Consider the following 8,214-nt stretch of genomic DNA (forward strand, 5'->3'; position numbering starts at 1 on the left):
GGACTGAAATAAGAATCACACTCTCACCAGCCTTCTTTGGCTTCCAGTTCAGCTTTGCCAAGCTCTGGGCAGGTTTGATGCCCAGCACAAGCAGTGTTATTTTCTCTTCCTTATGCAGTTTCCATTTGGGCTGCCTACAGGGTGAGAGTGAGCAGCACTCACATCCCGACAGGGAACACGCTGGAATCTTGGTGAAGGTGTGACTGTGCTGTGACGACTGCCCCAGGGATGTCCTGCCAGAGAGTTTCATCACCTAGACAAGACTTTAGACTGTCCTATAAGCCCCTGGCAGGTCTGAGTAGTTTTCAAAATCAAAGATTTCTCTCCATCTGTACCAGGTCAAGTTTAGTCTCTGTATTGCAAAAGAACTCGTTTTGATAACTTATCTCATCTTTAAAGTAGGCTGCTTTAATGGTGCCAGCAATTATATTTATTAGTAAGAATGCACAGGGTTTGATATTGCAGGCTAGCTTCCATGCATATTGATGGAATTTAACTCCAAAATTGTTATCTCTTCTTAAGAATGAGGCTCTGAAGCAAAACTTCTGAATAAAACAGCAGTTGTCTGGCAGTAAAGAGAGAAAACTGGATCCTAATTCACTTGGCTTCTTTGGAAAAAAGAGAGGTTTACCCCAAATATTATTTCCAGATGTTGTTAGAGATGTAATACTTTGCAGGCAGGAATTCTTTTTCCTTACACATAAATATAATTGTCCAGAATAAAATAAAATCAGCTAACTATATTTTGATCAGGTAGAAGAGTTTCTCCCACTTGAATACCTGATCCACCTGGGATCCCAGGAAATCAGAGAGGTGCTGAAGAAGGTCCAGGACAGAGCAGTGAGCACATGGGCTGCTGCAAACTGCAGAGCTCAGCCTTGGCCTTGGCCAAGCACCAGCTGCCTGGGAACACTCAGGTCATCCCCTCCATGGCTCTGGTGGTGCCCTGATTCTCCTCTCCTAGAAGCCTTTGTTTGCCAGTTCTGGGAGACTTTGCTCCCAAAACAAACAATTTCAAACTCTGAATATTCTTACATCCTCCAAACAGGAACTTTTTTGGCTTTGTTTTCCTCTGCCTCTTCTGGCAGCTTTTTCTTATTCTTCTGAAGATCTTTCATTTTAAAGCAAAGCCAAGACAATTCAAATTACACTGTTGGCTGCCCTTTATCTCGACTGTGATTTAAAGACTTTGTTTCCTTTCCCAATGCTGGTAGAAAAAAAAGGTTAGAAGCATTTACAATGTATATTTAAGGAAAGCTTACAGAAGGAGAAAAGACTTTTCAGTGGTGCCATATTTTTCAGATTGTATGCAATCATATTTTTGTACTGTACTAGCATTACTTAATAAAACATAGTTCTTATCCCTGTGCCAAAGACAGACAATCTCTTTCAACATCCCATTCCTTCCTCCAAAACCTTGGTACTGGCAGCAGTGGATGGCACAATGTGGAGCTGGATACCTCAAACCCTCATCCTGCTGCAGCATCCCACAGAGTTCAGCTCAGCAAAGGAATTGTCTCATACATTCCCAGCTTGGAATCACCCACACATTCCTGTCTTCCTCTCAAAAGGAGCTGGATGGAAGGGGCATCTTGTGGTGCTCCTGCATCAATAATTTTCCATTATTTGCCTGGAGACTGTACTAGTTATGTAGAAAATTGAGATACCTTATTGTTCTTCAGGGTGCTAGGATGAGCACCAAAGCAGAAGCTAATAGTCATTAATTTTAGCATCTTAAATTACTTCAGGTTCTTTAAGTCTTCCCATTCCCTTCTCTATTCCTCCTTAACAATTACTTCTTAAGGCAGTAGCACATCTCTTGCTCAAATGAACCTACATGAGTCTCTCTTCATTCAAGTCTAATGCACTTTTCTTTGTTCATCTCCTTTTTTTCCATTCCTGTGGGGCTCAGTTCCTCAGTACTGCAAACTTTGAAGGGCTGGATCAGTGTCTTGGGAAATACAGGGCAAAATGTGGCACTAAAACCATTCCCCAAGGCAGGCACGGTGGCAGCTCCCAGGGAAGCGCTCTCAGAGCCAGCCAGGCACAGAGAGGACTCCAGGGGAATGCCAAGGTGGCCACTAAGGGCTTTTTTGACCATGCTTTGTGAAAGAACACAGCATCAGTTAGAGGGAATTCAGTCTCTGGCTGTTATTCCTGTAGAGCTCCCTGTTGTACATTGATCCAGCAGCTGCTTATAGGAAATCAGCTCCTTGCACTCTCAGTCTCCTCCCGTGGTGTGGAGCAGAGGGCCCCACAAGAAATCAGCTGTCATGAAGCAGGCAGGACGGAAGAAGCTGTTGCACTTGGAGCAGAGCATCCACTCAGAGCTGCTCCAGCTCTGCCTGCAGGTGTTTGCAGTGGGTGAGATGTTCTCCCCTGAGAGCTGCTGGGATGAGCAGCCCTGGGGTGATGCCCTCAGGGGGTTCCAGTGCAGGAGCACTGAGGGGCACAGCCCAGGTTAGAGGTGCCTGAGCCAGATGAGGAATCCCAGCCCAGGAACAATGACCTCTGTCTTTGCAGCTTTCCTGGTTCACTCTTCCCTCACTCGATCACATCATCCCAGCATCGCTCTGCCTGCTGCTCTAACACTGGAAAGGACACAAACCACAGGGCAGGAAACAAGAAGAGGGATGATTTCAGCCTTCAGCAGAGGAAATTATTACTTAAATTGTCAAATGAGGATCCTGGCAAAGAGTGGCAGAGAAGGGGAAGGAAAAGCACTAGGAGAGGTTTAGTTTGCATGCCACATCACTCCTGCCATCCAAGGCCAACAGTGCCAACGAGCATTGTACAAGGCAGCAGGAATCATATGATTGTATTAAAATAAGACCATCAAGACTGGCAAAGCTAAGGTGCAGTCCTTGTGCACCTCACTGCAGGTTTCTGAGCAGAAATGATAAGGGAGTCTTATGTTTGTGATATTCCTGCTCCTGGATCTATTACAGACAGTGCTGAAGCCCATCCTGGGATAGGACTGGGTCCCAGCAGTGCTGGAGCTGGGTGAGCCGTGGTTTGACCCAGACCATGCACAGGGAGAGGGAACAGATGGAACAGATTCAGCACAAGCTGATGTTGCCATTCTGGGGAAAGGCAGGGGGATTGCTGTGTGTTGATTTAACAATCCCTGCAGCACTCAGAGCATCGCTGCCTCTAAAAGCACAAGGGACAGGGAGCAGGAGCTCCCTGACATCAGCAGTTCCCAGCCAGGAGAGGGGACACAAACCATGTCCCCAGACTGAGGGTCAAGTATGTCAGCGCTTCCAGCATAAAATCATCCATGTTTTCCTGGGTAGAGGATGATACCAGCATAAATAAGCCATCAGCACAGCTTGAATTTAGCTTTTATTTACAGATTTGCCACTTGAATTGCGTAAGTAGCTTAAGTCAAACAAGGGCACCCTCCTCACCTATCCAGGAAACTGGGGCATGAGGTATCATCAGTGACCACGTGCCCAGGCTGTGAGCAGGATGTGGCAGATGAGTCAACTGTGGCACAAGCAGGGGCAGGTAGAGCTGCCAGGTCTGAGGGACACAGCACTCACAGGTGGTTTTTGCTGCTAAAACTTTTGGGAAGCTGGGCCCAGGACTGTTAGCACTGTAACAAGCCAAAATCCCCTTCCCCAGAGGGTCTGTGGGAGGACATCTGCCTTATCCAGGCACTTGGTGACACTGCAGCACTGCTGGGTTACCTGTCTGACAAAAACACAAATCAGGCTTTAGGCTACAAACCAGTTGAGCCAGATGGCCTGGGTTAAACACACCACAAAATTTGGGTACTAAATTACAGCTGCAGGGTCAAGCCTGAACCACCCTTGCAGTGATGACACCATCACAGTCACCATTACAGTGGAGGCCAGGCAACTGCTTAAAGCAGCACTGCCCTGGCAGAGCCCTGCAGACATCAGCAGGGCATGACCCACAATGATAACAGAGTTGGGACCTGGGCTCCAGTGTTTCTCACCTGACACCTAATCCCAAGCACTGACCTTTACGGAACGAGAACTATGCAATACTGAAGATTGTGCCACGGGTGGTGCCTTGGCCACCTCTCCTGGGCAGGCACTCACACATTTTCAGAAGCATCCTCACCACAGTTACTTGTGCTGGGGTGAAGAAACAATGAGTTCCTGAGGAGCAGGGCCAGCTCTGGAGCCTGCAGTGTGCCACAACCGTGTTGTGAGCACAGCTGCTCAGCCAGCTCTGCTCTGCTGGGGCTGCACTGGTAAAAAGCAGAAAAGTCCCAAGAGTTCAGCTCCCCAGGCAAGAGTAGAGTGAGGGCAGGGATCCAGAAAGAGAAAGGAAGAGCAGATCAAGGATCACATAAGGCAGAGGAACCTGTAGTACTCACTCCTTGCTGTAGTTAAGTGCAGTCACTGCAAGCAGTATGGTCTTCTTGGGAGTCAAGGCTTTAAATACTGCTGCTTCCTCATTGGGCTAGAAGAAGAATTCAGGAGGCTGGACTTGTCCCATGGAGGAAGGGACATGGCACAGCATGGGCAGTGCCACCTCTAAAAACAGGGCTTGAGAAACCAGCAAGGAAAGGAAGCAGAGGGGGGCAGCCTCTGTTATGTAAGAAAGGTGCTGGGAACTCATCCTGCTGCGTGTGGGACACAGGTACATCCTCCACAGGCAGGAGTGTAACTATCCTGGCAAGTTAGATGCATGCCTCCACTTGCCATCAATCCCACTTTTGATCAGGATAACTAGAATAATTAAAAAAAAAAATTAAAAAGAAACAAACACTAATGAGTTAAGCTATTGTTACATCCTCTCCTTACCATTTTAAGGGACCGTGGCCAGTCCTCTTGGTCACAGCAGTCGAGCTCAGCTGTACAAGAGATGCTCAGCTAGAGGCTGACCCAACAAAATCTTAGCACAAGGGAGCAGAAGTTCCTTTGCCTTGAGCTTATCTAGGCCAGGGACACAACTGAAGCAGGGCTTTGAAACACTCTGCTCATCCTACACTGAATTTGTACTTTCCTTTCTATCCCAATCTTTGTCCAAAAAAACACTGTCGTTCTTCCAATTCCAGGGTTAAATCAGAAGAGAAAATAATCTTAGGAACAGCATGGGCCAAGCTGACAAATCCCCAAGTTAACCTGCTCAGAGTGGAGAATTGCACAAAAAGCACCTCCATGCCCAGACTGATGTCCCACCCCACCCCATGCACAGCCCTCCAGCCCTGGTCAGTGTGTCCTTAACTTGACAGGGCCTTTAAAAGACACATTTCAGAACCATAATTGATACATCCATCCTTAAATCAGGTCACAACAGCAGGTTAATCTGGGGGTCTGTCAGCTTTGGGAGCGTTCAAATTGTAACTTTTGGGAAACAAACATTAAGATCCAAACAGGGATGTTATGTGAGAATTTGAGAGGCAGGGAAGCAGTTAACCTTCCCCTGGCTGGGAAGAGCGACCTGTGAACTCTTCCTCTGAGCTCCTTCTCACTGTGCAACCAGCCTGGTGCTCCCTGTGAGCGGGGCAGGGGACAGGGGACACCGGCAGCTCCTGAGGTGCACGAGGCACAAAGGCCAAGGCACCTCTCCACGTGCACATGTAATGAATGATCCTGAAAAATGCACCACCTGGAGCATCTCAAGCCTACTGTGGAATGGAATTCCGACACAAAAACACAAGTTTGTGTGGTTTCCAATCTGGTCATGACGTACTGACAGCACTAATCGTGGCCAGAGCTCATCTCTTCTTTCATGGACTTACCAAGCTGCAGCAAAGGTTTGACTGTTTCAAAAGACCTGAAATAGGAACTGCTAAAAGCCATTCACACCTGTGTGTGTGTGTGTGTGAGAGACACAGCAAAACTTCAGTGGACTAAGAGACTGGAAGATGTCAAGACAAAGCAACACACAGAGGACTTCACCCAAAAATGGCCTGACATGCAAAGGTCACTGCATTTCGTTGCAGTTTGCCATCCTGCAGCATTGGTGACATCACTCTGGAAGCAGCCTTGGAACCCTGAAGATGCACAAGCCTGTCCCAAGCAGTTGTTTGTCACCACCCACCCGAGATCAAACCACAGCCATGAGCAGGCTAAATAAACATCGTGGACAGTGACATTTTATGGACTGTGTTGTCTGTCACCTTCTACCACAGTGTACAGCATATCATGCTTATTATATTACAACTAAGGAGTAATGAAAAACTTACACTTAAGTGACATAAAAAAGGGGGGGAGGACCCAGGAATTTCTCTCATCCAACTATAAACGCACACCCATTTACATTGTTTTGTAAATGAATTTAGAAGAAAAATAAAAATATTAAGATATTTCTCTTCAGGACAACCATTGCACATTTGGTTTTGTTTTGGAGGGGAGATACAAACACACAGAGCAGGAATACTTTCCAATTGAAAATACACAAAACAAATAGAAGTGGGAACAGTTCAGCACCTAGATAGCATTTTCCATGTGTTGTTGATAAACATTATCTCAGTTTCCCTCAGCATTCACTTCACTAGCCAAACCCTCAAAATCTGGTATCTAGGAAGATTACCTCACAAAATCTTCTGAAAAAAGCCTATTAAGCATTGGCATTGTGCTGCCTCAATTTCTGTATCTCTCCCATCTGCAAGCCATTTGTATGAAGAAAATCTTTGTTTCCAAAGCTTGGCTTACTAAAGCTCATTTGTTCCCAAACACAACAGCGCCTTGATGCTGTTTACAGCAGGGCAGCCGAGGCTGGGCTGGCTCAGCAGCCTCAGTGGGAGATGTTCCGGGGTGTCCCATCCCTCTGCCAGCACTCCCTGGCCCCTGGGAGGGAAATGACTCGGGATAGCAATGTGGGGTTTAACACAGACCCAAACCTTGGCTCTAGGACAGACACACATCCACCACAGCCCCTTTATCAGCCTTCTTTTCTAAGTACTAAACCCAAACCTGAGCTGTTATTCATGTGGGTTTTCATGTGCTTGCGCTTGTTCATCAAGAGGAAAGGAAGGCAACAAGGTCAGAGCGTTTTCCTTCTTCAATCTTATCAAGATCTCAAGCAGTGACATTAAAGTGGCCCAGTTTGATAAACTTTTCAGCACATGAAAAAGGAGCAGCTCTCTTAATAGGACACAACTCATCTCCCTTTAACTTCACATGAGCATCTTCAAAACATCTTTAAAATGAAAGAGCTGCATATGCAACTGTTTTCATTTTCTTTTCAAGGTGGGTGCTGAACTATCCACATCTCACAGGAAATAATCAAAAACATTCAGAGTAAGAATCCCTGGAGTTAATGTAAGGAGGAGGAAAGAAGTGGGCAATGCAAGTGCTCTCTGAGTACCTCTACTGGTTCATTTACACAAATTGATAAAGAATGGAAAAGTCAGTGGTTTAATTTCCATGCTATTCTCCCTTCAGGAACAAAGGAGGCACGTGAGAAATAAAAAATTACAAAGTGCAGTCGTGTTTAAAAATGGAAGATGTAAAATTCTTCAAAAGGAATAAATCAGCTTAATCATGAAGTAGTTACATGTCTTCTCCCTACCCACCTTACAAAGGGATGTCCCCATATTTTCTGTATGAATTTACTATATATATATGTATAAATCTATACATACACAAACGTGGTATGGCCTTACACTCCATTTAAGGATATTTTGCTACATTGGTGAGAGTGCAAAGCAATTGCTTCTTTCAAATCAGTATTTTTACATCATGAAGACATAAACCTGTAACTTAGACAATTTGCATGACCACACAGCCACAGTGACAAATTATTTTTCTGGCTTGTAAAAAATTTTAAAACAGAAGTTCTATTTCAGCAGTTTGAAGATGGAATGTAAAGTTTCTGCTGTTAAATGTATATAAAAATATATTTATTGAATCATACATTCATGCTGATTCCAATAAAAAAAAAATAAAGATTTTTTCTGAAATTTCTCTCCATGGATTTTTACTGCTGGAGGCTCCATGCAGCTGGAAACACAGAGAAAAATGTATTTCTTGTATTGTTTTGCAAGGTAGGACATTATTTATACATACCTTTAAAATTCTTTGGTAGATGGAGTGACCTTGGTGCAAACACCCAAAATGACATTTCAGAATGCAGGAGGATTGCCTCTCATACTGAATCACAAAGATAGGCACTAAAAAGTATTTTTCCTTCCACTGTCAGGTGCTTTGTCAAGTTTGAAATATCACCAGTGGAACAGTAGATCCCTCTTGGCTTGGCAAATGGCATTTTGTGACAGAAAACAGGCCA

Source organism: Parus major, chromosome 13, assembly GCF_001522545.3.
Source record: "Parus major isolate Abel chromosome 13, Parus_major1.1, whole genome shotgun sequence".
NCBI lineage: Eukaryota > Metazoa > Chordata > Aves > Passeriformes > Paridae > Parus > Parus major.